We start from the raw sequence: 15,319 nt of genomic DNA, 5'->3' as shown, positions 1-15,319 counted from the left end.
AATTATGGAAATGACTGACGCTACACAGATCACCGATTTTCGACACTTTTGCGATCGTTTATTGGTGCTTCTAGGATTTACACGTTCCGACGTTGTTACCGGCGCCAGATGTGCATCACTTTCGATTTGACCCCGACGAGGTCGTAGTAGTGATGTTGCAACGTGCAAAGTACCCCTAATAGTTAGCCGCACAAACAGCTATCCTCCTAAGATAGCCAAATCTAAAGAAAACCCACTCCAACTTCCAAAAATATTAAGCTTTGATATTTATGAATCTTTTGGGTTGATTGAGAACATGGTTGTTGATCAATAATAAAAAAAATCTTCTAAAATACAACTTGCCTAATAATTCTGCACACGATGTATTGAGAGAGGTGTGCTGCTGAATCTATCTTCTTGCAATTGTTTCAGAGATGTCTGCCTTTGTCTCGTTTGTTTTGGTGGGGTTTGCTAGAACCTCTACGTGTCAGATATGGATCCTAATTTCGTCCCTGTCAATGTCCCACAGATCCTTATGTTTCACCAATAATTAGAGGATGAAATCCATACCACATACGATTAATAGATATGAAATAAAGTCAATAATATAACATTATCAAAATGTGGGGATATAGGATCAATAGGACCATTCGGATTAGAATATATTAAACCAAAAAAAGAAGAAAAACCGAACAAAGGGGTCACTTGAATGTTGTATTATATCTTTAGTATCATGATTAAAAATATACATAAAAACACACACACGGCTGTTGACTGGAAAAAGGCGTCAAAAACCTGCATAATATATAAAGATCATAGCAATGATATAGTACAATGGTGAGGCAGTAGGGATAGTGTGAGGGAATTCAAGGGCGATGAATGGATGAACAATTAATTATAAATAATTCAGACACAGAAAAAAGTGTCAAGTACTAGGAAGATGTGGCTAGTAATCATGCCACACTAATAATAGGGTATAATCAGCAGAGAGTTCAGCTGATAACAAGCAAGGTAAGCATCGTACCTGATTTCCACAAACACTAAACCGGCAGCCTCAAGAAAGCAGGTAGAATGTAAAGAGGGAGACGGCTCAATGAGTCATCGACCAGTAGGGGAAAGAAAAACCATATAGTTTAAGTAATATTAAGAGAGTGTCAGAATCGGCACACTCCTGTCACTAAATAGTGATATATTCACCTAGGGTCATAGAGCACAGCCTCCTCAAGGTATGCAGCGCCTGCCTCGACGCGCGCACGTTTCGTAGCGACTTCTTCAGGGGGTCAAGGGGGATCCTTATGTTTGCCTATTTTTTCTGTACTTAACACAAAAACTTCAAGAGCTAGTGTTCATTTAATGCCTAATATATCCCACCCCTTGGTAGCTGCCATTTTTATGAGATAACCAATGTTATTTCCTGAAAACCTCAGCATGTGTGCACACAACTAAAATCCGTCATATGCACATGTCAATGGATTGACATTCAGTAGTGTGTGATGTCCATGCAGTCGGGTTAAATGTGTAAATGATAGTTGCTGTTCATCAGAAAATACTCCTCTCATGGACATGTTTCTGTTTATTTTCTTTTTGGGATTGTTCAGGGAGGTATTGGTCATCTTCTATTACAATGCTTTGACATAATATTCTTGAGAAACTGTCATCTGGTTTGCTGTTTTTACTTTAACCTTGAGGTGCATTATTTTACTTAAATCCATACATTGCATCACAAGTTTGCTTTTTACAGCTGGATACTTTTTTCTATCCTACATTTCAACTGTCTGCTTTTATTCAACAAATTTTTATTTAGACAAGGCCTTCTGCTTTGTAACAAACACGTGGAAATCTGTTATAAATTGTAATCAATATTGATTTCATTTCCTATAAATTTAAGAGTAACATATGCAAGCAGGAGCTCTCTTCTTTAAATGGTCCTTACTTGTTAGGCTGAGATCACATGCCCTGTAATCATCCATTGGAATGGATCCTGCAGAGATCTTTTGACAAAATTATGTGTGCCAGATCCATTTTTTTAACATGGGAATCTATGGAGGATGTATCCATTAACGGATTGCTATTCATCTTTCATTTGAAACACATCCTGTACGAAAAAAATTGATCTCAGCAGATCAAAGTGCGCTTGCGCAGGACCTCACTGTCTGCTAGTGTAGATGACGTAGAACGCGTCATCCACACTAGCTTCAGAAGAGAGACAAAGATAGCCGAAAGAAGAGGCGCGGGACCCGGAGAACAGAGACGCTCATCCGACCTGTCTGCTCCGCACCGATCGTTAGGTAAGTGTGACGACATGGACTCTGTCAGTGCCTAGGATGGGCTAAGATTCTTAAAATTCAGCCAGACATGATGATAGTTTGTTTATAAACGGTGATAAGCCCCTCATTGTTTCTAAAAGACTTTATAAGGTCCAGTCACACTAAGCAACTTACCAGCGATCCCAACAACGATAGGGATCGCTGGTAAGTTGCTAGGAGGTTGCTGGTGAGATGTCACACTGCGACGCTCCAGCGATCCCACCAGCAACCTGACCTGGCAGGGATCGCTGGAGCGTCGCTGCACGAGTTGCTGGTGAGCTCACCAGCAACCAGTGTCCAGCCCCCAGCGCCGCGTGGAAGATGCTGGGCTTGGTAACTAAGGTAAATATCGGGTAACCAACCCGATATTTACCTTGGTTACCAGTGCACGCAGCTACACGTGCAGAGAGCAGGGAGCAGCGCACACTGAGCGCTGGCTCCTTGCTCTCCTAGTTACAGCACACATCGGGTTAATTACCCGATGTGTGCTGCAGCTACATGTGCACAGAGCAGGGAGCAGCGCACAATGCTTAGCGCTGGCTCCTTGCTCTCCTAGTTACAGCACACATCGGGTTAATTACCCGATGTGTGCTGCAGCTACATGTGCACAGAGCAGGGAGCAGCGCACAATGCTTAGCACTGGCTCCTTGTTCTCCTAGTTACAGCACACATCGGGTTAATTAACCCGATGTGTCCTGCAGCTACATGTGCACAGAGCAGGAGCCGGCACTGACAGTGAGAGCGGCGGAGGCTGGTAACAAAGGTAAATATCGGGTAACCAAGGACAGGGCTTCTTGGTTACCCGATGTTTACATTGGTTACCAGCCTCCGCAGAAGCCGCCTCCTGCTGCCTGCACATTAGTTGTTGCTCTCTCGCTGTCACACACAGCGATCTGTGCTTCACAGCGGGACAGCAACAACTAAAAAATGGCCCAGGACATTCAGCAACAACCAACGACCTCACAGCAGGGGCCAGGTTGTTGCTGGATGTCACACACAGCAACATCGCTAGCAACGTCACAAAAGTTGTTCGTTAACAGCGATGTTGCTAGCGATGTTGCTTAGTGTGACGGGGCCTTAAGAGTCTAGTGTTAAAGTTCTTGTTGACTCATGTAATTGCCTTGGCCAGTGAAGGTCAGATACCCAGACAAATCTATTATGCGGACCTCCCATTGTATTGATGAAGTGGCCGCAGGTCTGACCGCGGCTGAGTTCCCATAATCTGCGCCAACAAAATCCCCACGCTCAGATTTTATGCAAAGGTACATTTCTTTACTGGTAAACATTTCAATGACACACGCAGCTGGCTTAGTAGCACACATAATCAGAGTTTGCTATCCGGGTCTCTAACTTCGGACACACGGCACAGAACACAAAAAAACAGCAATGGTAAACAAGAATTCTGTCCCTGACTTGCCCTTTGGGTTACATTACCAGTCCAAAACACAAGGAGGGAGGGCTCCCACGTAGCAGGCCTGGACTCCGGGTAAACAGCGGCGACTCCAAGGGAGAGAGATGGGAAGAACTTCAGCCCTCTCAACAGAGGACTAGCATATAGTCTCTTGGTATGGAGTAAGGAGACAGTCCGGAGATCCCTTGAATCCAGTATCACATCTGCAGCAGTTCTGGCAATCCCTCACACTTCAGCGATGAGGACAGTCCGAGGCAGGTCTGCTCTGATACAGCTCCAGTGGCTCAGTGTCCTTTTTCCCGCACTTTTTTCCTGTACAAACAGTGTCTGTGGGAGGGGATCAGATTTTACAGTGTCCGCCCCTCGAGTAATATCAGCATTTGTCCACAAGGTGGCAGCACCATCCTGTGTAATGTCAGTCTCCATGTCCTTTTCAGTCAAAATACAGTCAGAGCTGCTCGCCTCATTACATATTCCCCCACTGAAAGGTTGGCAGTCCCTGTCAACATTCACAGGTTCCAGGGCAGCGAGGACTGAAGCTGTGGCAGGGGGAGGCTGAGAAGCGGGCCATACATACTGGTCCCTATAAGACTGCCCAGGAGGAACCCCAGCAGTGGTGCGGGTAGTACGCCGCAGAGGTTGATTTCCCTCCACTCTATCACCAGTTCCACTCTCTACCTCCGTCAGTTCCCTAGAGGGAGGGCCAGTCTGCGCAGGCAGGTAACCAGTCCCGGAGTCAACAAGGTCACTATGCTGAGTAATGTCAATGGTGTCAGTGATGAAGGGTGTGTGGGGTAAAACCCGTCACGGAGTGGACTTGATTGTTGTAGGTCCACACTAGATCCGGGAGGAATTGGGGCCATTGGTCTTTCTTGTCATCGGCTAAGGTGCGGATCAACTGGAGTAGAGTCCGGTTAAAGCGCTCACACGCACCATTCCCCTGTGCGTGGTAAGGGGTGGTTCTGGACTTCTGGATCCCATACATCCGATGCAGCTCCTCGATAATTTGACCTTCAAAACAAGCCCCCTGATCAGAGTGCAACCTCTCCGGACACCCATAGACCTGGATGAACTGTCGACAGATGGCCCGCGCAGCTGACTCGACAGTCTGATCTTTGGTAGCAACAGCAACTGCGAATTTTGTGAAATGGTCTACCATAACCAGACAGTATTGGTAGCTACCACTCGCCGTCCCAATCGACAGGTAGTCCACCATCAACAGCTCAAGGGGCCGGGATGTCTCAACTGTTTGGACAGGTGCACGCTGTTCAGCGGACTTGTAAAGCTCACAGGTGCGACAGGCTTGGCAGACATCTTCAACCAGCTTGCGGAGTCCCGGACAGTAGATGGACTGTTGGACCCACCGGAAGGTCTTGTCTATTCCAAAGTGGCCGTTCCTCTTGTGTGTGTCTCCCACCATCTCACGGGCCATTTGGGCCGGCACTACAACCTGTAGGCACTCCTCCAGCATGTGGGATAGGAAGATCCTCCGGTATAGCACTCCTTCTCTCAGAATCAGATGATCCCATTGGCTGAGCAGGGTCAGGGTACTGGTGGACAGTCGTGACCGCGTGTCAGAGGACGGCTTCTGCTGCTGCTTCACCCATTGTTTGAGTAGGTGTCACGCTCCCCGGGTCCTCACCCCCGCTCCCCGGCTCACCTGCCACGCTGCCCGCTCCTCAGCCACCGGATTCCGTCCGTCCCAGGCCCCCTGGTCCCCGATCCCGGCGCCCGACGGCTTCCCAGGACCTGGCCGGCTCTCCTGCGTCCTCCTCTCAGCCTCCTTCCCTGGCTTCTGGCACCCGGGCGGCGCGCATGCGCGTTAGGGCGCGCGCGCGGTCACTGACCCTTTCTTAAAGGGCCAGCGTCCATTAACAGGAAATGAGGTTGAACAGGTACTGGGTATAAAGGGGGTTATTGTCCAAGGGGGCGGGGCCTGATCTTCGTGTTCCCTGAGCTAGGAGTCAGGTCTCCTGGTGTTTATGTGCCTGTACTCACCTATCTCTCTTTGTAGAGCCGTACCTGCCTCGCCATCCAGTCAGCCGTATCCTGAACCCCGCACACTGTCCGTCTGCCATCTGACAGTCCGTACCATCTCGGATCCCTGCGGTGACCCGTCATCTCGCTCCTGAGGTTCCGGACCCCGCCTGATATCATCTCGGCTTCCGAACCTGAGCTACGTCACCAGGACTACCATCTGTGACTCCGTGGTCCCAGGGACTCCTCCGCTGCCTTCACTTGCACGGACTGTTCTGCTGCCCATCAGTGCTTCAGCTGCCGGACTCCCTACCACCATCTTCGAGTTCGGTCCAGTGGATCCACCTCCTGGGTCTGCCCGACCGCCCGGCCGTGACAGTAAGATCAGGCCATGGATCCCGCTGCAGCACTAGCGGCCTTGCAAGAGGAACTCCAACGTCAGCATGAAGTCCAGACCCGCATGTTGCAATTTATGACCTCCGTGGACACCCGCCTGTACACGTTACAAGCATCAATGACGCCTGCGGCACCCAGGTCCCCAGCTAGGCAAGCCATGGCTCCCGCACCAGTGGCAGCCTCTTCAGATGCTTCCCGTCTCCGTTTGGCGTCACCACCTCGTTATGCTGGAGATCCCAAGACCTGCAGGGGCTTCATAAACCAGTGTTCCCTTCATTTCACGCAGCTGCCACATCTGTTCGCCTCTGACCAAGCCAAGGTCGCCTTTATAATGTCTCATCTGGAGGGCGAGGCGCTGGCGTGGATGAACCCCTTGTGGGAGAAGGAGGACCCCATGACCAAGAACCTTCAAGACTTCCTGCAGGCCTTTCGCAGCACCTTCGACGAGCCGGGACGCGCCTCTGCGTCTGCTTCATCCCTCCTCCGCCTACGTCAAGGAACACTGACGGTGGGCCAATATGCCATCCGTTTCCGTACTTTGGCTTCTGAACTCGGGTGGAATAATGAGGCCCTGACAGCCGCCTTCTGGGAAGGACTCTCGAGTCGCATCAAGGATGAGTTGGCGGGTCGTGACGTGCCCTCCACCCTAGATGCCCTGATTGCCCTAGCCACTCGAGTGGACATTCGTTTCCAGGAACGCTCCAAAGAGCTGTATCGTGAGAGACGTGCAGTACGGCACTCCCCTCCTCCACAGAAGTCCTCTGTGCCTCACTCATCAACAGCTGGGATTCCTGTCCACGAGCCCATGCAGGTTGACCGAGTACGACAGTCTGACCAACGTAGAGCAGAGCGGCTCGCCAAAGGCCTCTGCTTTTACTGCGGAGAGGGCACTCATCTCTTACGCTCCTGTCCGGAAAGGCCGGGAAACTCCAAAGCCTAGGGTTGGTAGGAGAGGCCACCCTAGGTGCTGGGACTCTCTCAGACCCAGTTATGTGGACGGTACAAGTGTCAACAGGAGAGACGCGCTTCACGGCTGAGGCATACCTCGACTCCGGAGCAGCAGGCAATTTTATCCAGCAGGCCACGGTGGACAAGTACCAGCTGCCTGTTACTCCACTCGATAAGCCCCTAGTGATTGCCTCGGTGGATGGGAGACCCCTCTCTGATACCATCTCCTGGATCACCAAGCCGGTGGAAGTGCGTATAGGTGCTCTGCACACCGAGAACATCGCTCTCTACGTCCTTCCACACATGTCCCATCAAATCCTGCTGGGACTTCCTTGGTTGCGGACACACGAACCATCAGTCAGCTGGGGTACTGGCGAGATCACTCGTTGGGGCTCTGCTTGTCATGAGAGATGTCTAAAGTCCCTACAACCAATCCGACGTCCCCCGGCTCCAGAGAACCTACCGGAACTGCCCTCGGCCTATTGGTCCTTCGCGGACGTTTTTGACAAGAAGGAGTCTGAGGTACTTCCGCCACACCGTCCCTACGATTGCGCCATCGACCTGCTCCCAGGAACAACACCACCTCGAGGACGGATATATCCGTTGTCTCCAGCTGAAACCAGGGCCATGTCCACATACATCACGGAAAGCCTGGCAAAGGGATTCATCCGGAGATCCTCCTCTCCTGCGGGAGCAGGCTTCTTCTTCGTTAAGAAGAAAGAGGGTGACCTTCGCCCATGCATTGACTACCGGGGCTTGAATCAGATCACCATAAAAAACAAGTACCCCCTACCGCTCATCCCCGAATTGTTCGACCGGCTCAGAGGAGCCCGTGTGTTCACCAAACTGGATCTTCGGGGTGCCTACAACCTAGTTCGTATCCGCTCTGGGGACGAATGGAAGACCGCATTTAATACTCGCGACGGGCACTACGAGTACTGCGTGATGCCCTTCGGTCTGTGTAACGCTCCTGCCGTATTCCAAGAACTGGTGAACGACATTTTCCGGGACCTCCTCTACCTCTGTGTAGTAGTTTATCTGGATGACATCCTTGTCTTCTCTCCGGACCTCCAGACCCACAGAGAGAACGTAAAGCTGGTTCTACAAAGACTGAGAGAGAATCGTCTCTACGCCAAATATGAGAAGTGCGTCTTTGAGCAGTCTTCTCTTCCTTTCCTGGGATACATCATCTCGGGTACTGGGTTGCAGATGGATCCAAAGAAGGTCTCCTCCATACTCAACTGGCCTCCTCCTTCTGGACTGAAGGCAATCCAACGGTTCCTGGGATTCGCCAACTACTACCGCCAGTTTATCCCGCACTTCTCCGCCCTGACTGCTCCTCTCTCCGCTTTGACCAAAAAGGAGGCTAAACCAAAGGACTGGTCACCTGCGGCCGACGCCGCGTTTTGCTCTTTGAAGCGAGCTTTCGCCTCCTCTCCTGTACTCCACCGACCGGAGTTAAACCGCCAGTTCACCTTGGAGGTGGATGCCTCCTCCTCAGGAGCCGGAGCAGTGCTCATGCAAAAATCCTCCTCCGGGAAGATGGTGACTTGCGGTTTCTTTTCTAAGAGCTTCTCAGCACCTGAACGGAATTACACCATCGGTGACCGAGAATTATTGGCGGTCAAACTAGCTCTGGAGGAGTGGCGTTACCTCCTGGAAGGAGCAGTGTACCCCGTGACCATCTACACGGACCACAAGAACCTGGAATACCTGCGGTCCGCTCAGCGACTGAACCCACGGCAAGCCAGGTGGTCCTTATTCTTTGCCAGGTTTGACTTCCAGCTCCACTTCCGACCCGCGGACAAGAATGTACGCGCCGATGCCTTGTCTAGGTCCCTCATGCCCATGGAGCAGGAGGAAGAGACTACCCAACCTATCATCCCTCCTAGCAAGATTGTTCCGGTGGCTCCCGTCACTCTGGCCCAAATACCACCCGGGAAGACCTATGTCTCGGAGACCGACAGGCTAAAAGTGTTACACTGGGGTCATGCCTCAAAAACAGCCGGCCATGCAGGCCAGAAGAGAACATGGGGTGCGATTGTACGCCATTACTGGTGGCCATCCCTTCGCACTGACGTCGCCGCCTTTGTCTCTGCCTGCTCCTCTTGTGCCAGGAACAAGACGCCCAAACACCTGCCCTATGGCCGTCTTCTGCCTCTGCCGATACCCTCAGTTCCATGGCAACACATAGCGATGGACTTTATTACGGACTTGCCAGTATCCTCCGGACACACAGTCATATGGGTCGTGGTGGATCGGTTCTCCAAAATGGCTCACTTCGTCCCTATGCCCGGACTGCCCTCTGCTCAGGAACTCGCGGACGCCTATATACAACACATCTTCCGCTTGCATGGCTTTCCATTGCACATCGTATCAGACAGAGGAACTCAGTTCACTTCCCGCTTCTGGAGGGCTCTCTGTAACCATCTGGGAGTGACTCTGGACTTTTCATCTGCATACCATCCTCAGTCTAATGGCCAGGTAGAGAGGGTCAATCAAATCTTGACCTCTTTCTTACGTCACTACGTCAATGCCCATCATGACGACTGGTCCGCCCTTCTACCTTGGGCTGAATTCTCCCACAACCACCACTTCAGTGAGTCGTCCTCCAGCTCTCCCTTCCATGTTGTTTACGGGCTTCAGCCTTCCATCCCATTGCCTGTATCCCCCTCTTCGGATGTCCCTGCTGCAGATACAGTAGCCCGTGACTTTGCAAACATTTGGGACTCTGTCAAATCGTCCCTTGGGCGTGCTTCCCTGCGGATGAAAAGACACGCCGACAAGAGACGTCTGGACCCTCCGTGTTTCTCTCCTGGAGACCTCGTCTGGCTTGCTTCCCAGTACGTCCGCCTGAAGATACCATCATACAAGCTGGGTCCTCGCTACATTGGGCCGTTTAAAGTCCTCAGCAAGATCAATGAGGTTTCCTACAAGCTACAGCTCCCGGCCACGATGAGGATACCCAACTCATTCCACGTCTCCCTGCTCAAGCCGGTTATCCTTGGTCCCTTCTCCGATGCTGCCAGTCCGGCCCCTCCACCTATTGCCGATGACGACATCTATGCGGTAAGGGATATCGTGGCCATGAAGACCGTACGAGGTCGGCAGTTCTTCCTGGTGGACTGGGAAGGGTATGGTCCTGAGGATAGGTCTTGGGAGCCCAGGGAGAACGTGGGCACTCCTCTTATCCGTGCCTTCATGTCCCGGTTGCGGGGTGGGGGGCGTGGGGGGGGGGGTACTGTCACGCTCCCCGGGTCCTCACCCCCGCTCCCCGGCTCACCTGCCACGCTGCCCGCTCCTCAGCCACCGGATTCCGTCCGTCCCAGGCCCCCTGGTCCCCGATCCCGGCGCCCGACGGCTTCCCAGGACCTGGCCGGCTCTCCTGCGTCCTCCTCTCAGCCTCCTTCCCTGGCTTCTGGCACCCGGGCGGCGCGCATGCGCGTTAGGGCGCGCGCGCGGTCACTGACCCTTTCTTAAAGGGCCAGCGTCCATTAACAGGAAATGAGGTTGAACAGGTACTGGGTATAAAGGGGGTTATTGTCCAAGGGGGCGGGGCCTGATCTTCGTGTTCCCTGAGCTAGGAGTCAGGTCTCCTGGTGTTTATGTGCCTGTACTCACCTATCTCTCTTTGTAGAGCCGTACCTGCCTCGCCATCCAGTCAGCCGTATCCTGAACCCCGCACACTGTCCGTCTGCCATCTGACAGTCCGTACCATCTCGGATCCCTGCGGTGACCCGTCATCTCGCTCCTGAGGTTCCGGACCCCGCCTGATATCATCTCGGCTTCCGAACCTGAGCTACGTCACCAGGACTACCATCTGTGACTCCGTGGTCCCAGGGACTCCTCCGCTGCCTTCACTTGCACGGACTGTTCTGCTGCCCATCAGTGCTTCAGCTGCCGGACTCCCTACCACCATCTTCGAGTTCGGTCCAGTGGATCCACCTCCTGGGTCTGCCCGACCGCCCGGCCGTGACAGTAGGGCACATTCAGCATTCCGGTCCTGGATTCTGCACCATTCCTGTGGGGATAGTGGGGACCCTACTGGAGTGCAAGCCTCATCCACAGCATACTGGCGGCAATCCATCATCTGCCGGGCTAATCTTGCGAAGTCAGGCATCTCGTCTCCTTCCAGCTCTTCATCCCGGTCCTTAGTGGGCGAGGGGGATGTCCTTCTGGACAGGCTGTCCGCATTCTGATTTTCAGCCCCAGCTCTATATTTAATCTTGTAGTTAAACTTGGAGAGCCGAGCCATCCATCGCTGCTCCATAGCCCCACGTTTCGCATTTTCTAAGTGGGCCAAAGGGTTGTTGTCCGTCAGGACTAGTACTTCTGTCCCCATCAGATATCCGGCAAATTTCTCAGTCATTGCCCACATCAAGGCCAACAGCTCCAGCCAGAATGAACTGTAATTGGTGGAATTCTTTTCACCTTCATGTAGGGACCTACTGGCATAGGCTACAACGCGTTCCTTGCCTTCTTGTACCTGTGAGAGTACTGCCCCCAGACCCTGTAGGCTGGCGGCAGTATGTAATTGAAAGGGCAGGGTGTAATCTGCATATGCCAGGATGGGGGACGACGTCAAGGCACCCTTTAGAGCTTGGAAGGACTCTTCTTGGGTTGGCCTTCAATTGATGCGGCATCCTCTGGGACTGTTGGTGGTCCCTCGAAGCAGGTCGTGCAGTGGTGCGGCAAGCCGGGCGAAGTTCTTGACGAACCGACGGTAGTAGCTTGCCAGTCCCAGGAAAGCCCTGACCTCCTTGACAGTTGTGGGCTGGGGCCAGTCCCGTACGGCGGCTATTTTCTCCGGCGATGGTTGTACACCTTCGGCCGAGATCCTGTGGCCCAGGTAATCGATCTCCTGCTGTAGAAGACAGCACTTGCTGGGTTTCAACTTCAAGCCATGTTCCCTTAATCTCTGGAACACGCGGCCCAGCTTCTGTAGATGTTCTTCGAACGTGGCTGAATAGACCACAATGTCATCAAGGTAGATGAGGGTGAAGTCGAAATTGAAGTCTCCCAAGCAGCGCTCCATCAGCCTCTGGAAAGTTCCCGGCGCGTTGTTCAGGCCGAAGGGCATCCTGTCAAACTCGTACAGGCCCATGGGTAGGATGAAAGCAGTCTTTTCTCTGTCCTTTTTGCTCATGGGTACCTGCCAATAGCCGCTGGCCAGATCCAGGGAGGAAAAGTACTTGGCTTTCTTCAGAGCAGTCAGGGATTCTTCGATCCTCGGTAAAGGGTATGAGTCCCGGGTGGTGCAAGCATTCAGGCGGTGGTAGTCCACACAGAACCTCAGGGATCCGTCTTTCTTTTTAACTATTACCACCGGTGCAGCCCAGGGGCTCTGGCTGTCTCGTACCACTCCGGCATGGAGCATGGAAATCAGGAGGCTTTTCACTTCTTGGTATTGCTGGGGTGGTATCTGCCGGTATCTCTCACGGATAGGAGAAGCGTTACCCGTAGGGATCTCGTGTTGGATACTGGTGGTGCATCCAAAGTCGGTGTCATGCCGGGCAAAGGACGCCTGGTGTTCCTGTAGTAGTTTTTCCATCTGTGACACTTCCTGTTTAGAGTACTGGGATGTATCCAGCTGACACTTCTCTAGCAGCTCCTTTCCAGCTTCAGTGTCATCTGTGGTGGTGGCCATGGCAGAGACAGTCACTGTCCAGTCTCCCTCTGTCGATGGGGCAAACTGGAGGGGGCCCCTGGGATTCACCTCTGTAGGTAGGGCGTAGACTCTGGCGAGCTGTGTCCCCGCTTCTAGGTCGACGCCTACACTAGCCGTATTGCTCAGATGGACAGGGATCCTTCCCCTCTTCACGACAGCCAGAGTGCGAGCGACTAATGGGTTCAGTTTTCCCTCCCTCGGGGTTTGCGGCTCAATCAGTACCTCCACGCCTTCAAGCGGTCTTGTGGTGCTAAGGGGTAGCGAGATAATTGTCTCCTTTTCAGCCGGTAAGGTGATCCTAGTGTGGCGAGGCACGGTGATAGTGGCTATGGGCCGTTGTTCCTCTGCCATTTGCTGTAGGCTGCAGGCCCGAACCACTCTTTGGAATGCTCGGCGGGTGGCCCCGTGTGTGGTAACTTCCTGCCAGTACTTGGGTCCCCGCTTGGTAAACAATACCAGGTCCAGGTCTTTCAGGATGTTCATCCCAATAATCATGGGCGTTTCCGAACCGAAGTCTTCTTTGACCACGATTATCCCCCTCTTCCCGAGGTCCTGTCCACACATTTCGGTGCTCATCCAAGCTACTCCTGTTACTGGAATGGGTAGATTATTGGCCGCTTTGATCTTGATGACGGTACTCGGGTCATCAGCAGCCCGTGGTTGTAGATATTTCTCGTAAAACTGTTCTGAGATGGTGGACACCTGGGATCCAGTATCCATTAGTCCTTGCAAGGCAACTCCCTCTAGCATTACATTCTGTGTAGGGCTGTTTGATGCAAGCTTGCTCCTTTGTTGGCTCCTTTTCTCCGTGGTCTTCCCGGTCGAGTGAGCCTCCTCAGCCGGGGTGTCTAGTTTAAAGGTGCCCGCTGTTGAGAGGCACGGCTTGGCGGTTCTAGTGAATAGGCCTGGGGTTCCATCTGCTGTTTCGAGTGAAACTCCGCTTGCTGGGGTGTTTGAGAGTCCATTCGATGGAACGGCTGCGGGTCGGGTTGGAAGGAGTTCTGGGGGCAACGGTTTGCTCTGTGATGGGGGTCACCACATGTCCAGCACTTTCCCATAGGCCGGCTAGGTTGCCATCTCACTTGCCTATCCGCCTGTTGGTCTAATGTGAGCTGCAGAACCTGCTTCTGTAAATCCGCCACCATCTGCTTCAGTTCCTCCGTGTCGCTGTTCGGAGTATTTGTACTGTACATGGATCTGCAAGTAGCGGTATAAGTCTCTGTTCCCGTAACAGGTCCCCTAGAACGTTCTATGGCTTCTTGTTTAACCTCAGCAAACGTAAGGGCTGGATTTATCCGGAGTAAGTCCTGCAATGAGCGGTTGACATACGGATCTCTCAGTCCTATTACGAATTGGTCCCTCAGCACTAGGTCGCGGGAGGATGTACCAGCTAGATTTTCTCCATTTTTGCAGGCTTGTTCCAGCAGTACTTGGAGGGCGTTCGCATATCGGGGATTGTCCTCCCACTCGAGCTGTGTACGCTGGAAGAACATGTAGCGCAGTGTTCCCAGGTATCTGGTCGGCCCATAGGTGTTCTCTAGCACCCGCACCAAGTCATCTAATGTACGCTGGCCCCTAACCGTCTCCAGTCTGACCTTCGTCCATGCCTCCTCCTCCAGCGTCAGCATAGCCAATTCTGCTAAGGTCTTAGTATCAACATTATACATTTCCCCCACTATCCTAAGTTGTTCCGCCCATTCAGGTACAGGGTAATTCCGTCCATTAAACTTTCTCACTTGATTTACAATAGACACCGGAGGAGCTGTCTGACTATAAGCTACCACCGGGAGGGGATTTTGCTGGTCACAGATCCTGCCGACTACGCCAGATGAAGTGGCTGCAGGTCTGACCGTGGCTGAGTTCCCATAATCTGCGCCAACAAAATCCCCACGCTCAGATTTTATGCAAGGGTACATTTCTTTACTGGTAAACATTTCAATGACACACGCAGCTGGCTTAGAAGCACACATAATCAGAGTTTGCTATCCGGGTCTCTAACTTCGGACACACGGCACAGAACACAAAAAAACAGCAATGGTAAACAAGAATTCTGTCCCTGACTTGCCCTATGGGTTACATTACCAGTCCAAAACACAAGGAGGGAGGGCTCCCACGTAGCAGGCCTGGACTCTGGGTAAACAGCGGCGACTCCAAGGGAGAGAGATGGGAAGATCTTCAGCCCTCTCAACAGAGGACTAGCATATAGTCTCTTGGTATGGAGGAAGGAGACAGTCCGGAGATCCCTTGAATCCAGTATCACATCTGCAGCAGTTCTGGCAATCCCTCACACTTCAGCGATGAGGACAGTCCGAGGCAGGTCTGCTCTGATACAGCTCTAGTGGCTCAGTGTCCTTTTTCCCGCACTTTTTTCCTGTACAAACAGTGTCTGTGGGAGGGGATCAGATTTTACAGTGTCCGCCCCTCGAGCAATGTCAGCACTTGTCCACAAGGTGGCAGCACCATCCTGTGTAATGTCAGTCTCCATGTCCTTTTCAGTTAAAAAACAGTCAGAGCTGCTCGCCTCATTACATTACTATGTGTATTGCTAGATGAGATGTAACTTAGCTGTCTCTTCCTCGTCTCTGCCAGAGACCATTACTACTAGGGATATTTTGTATACGGCTTGAAATCTAA

The sequence above is a fragment of the Anomaloglossus baeobatrachus genome, chromosome 6, assembly GCF_048569485.1.
Source record: "Anomaloglossus baeobatrachus isolate aAnoBae1 chromosome 6, aAnoBae1.hap1, whole genome shotgun sequence".
NCBI lineage: Eukaryota > Metazoa > Chordata > Amphibia > Anura > Aromobatidae > Anomaloglossus > Anomaloglossus baeobatrachus.
This window is presented reverse-complemented; position numbering follows the sequence as displayed.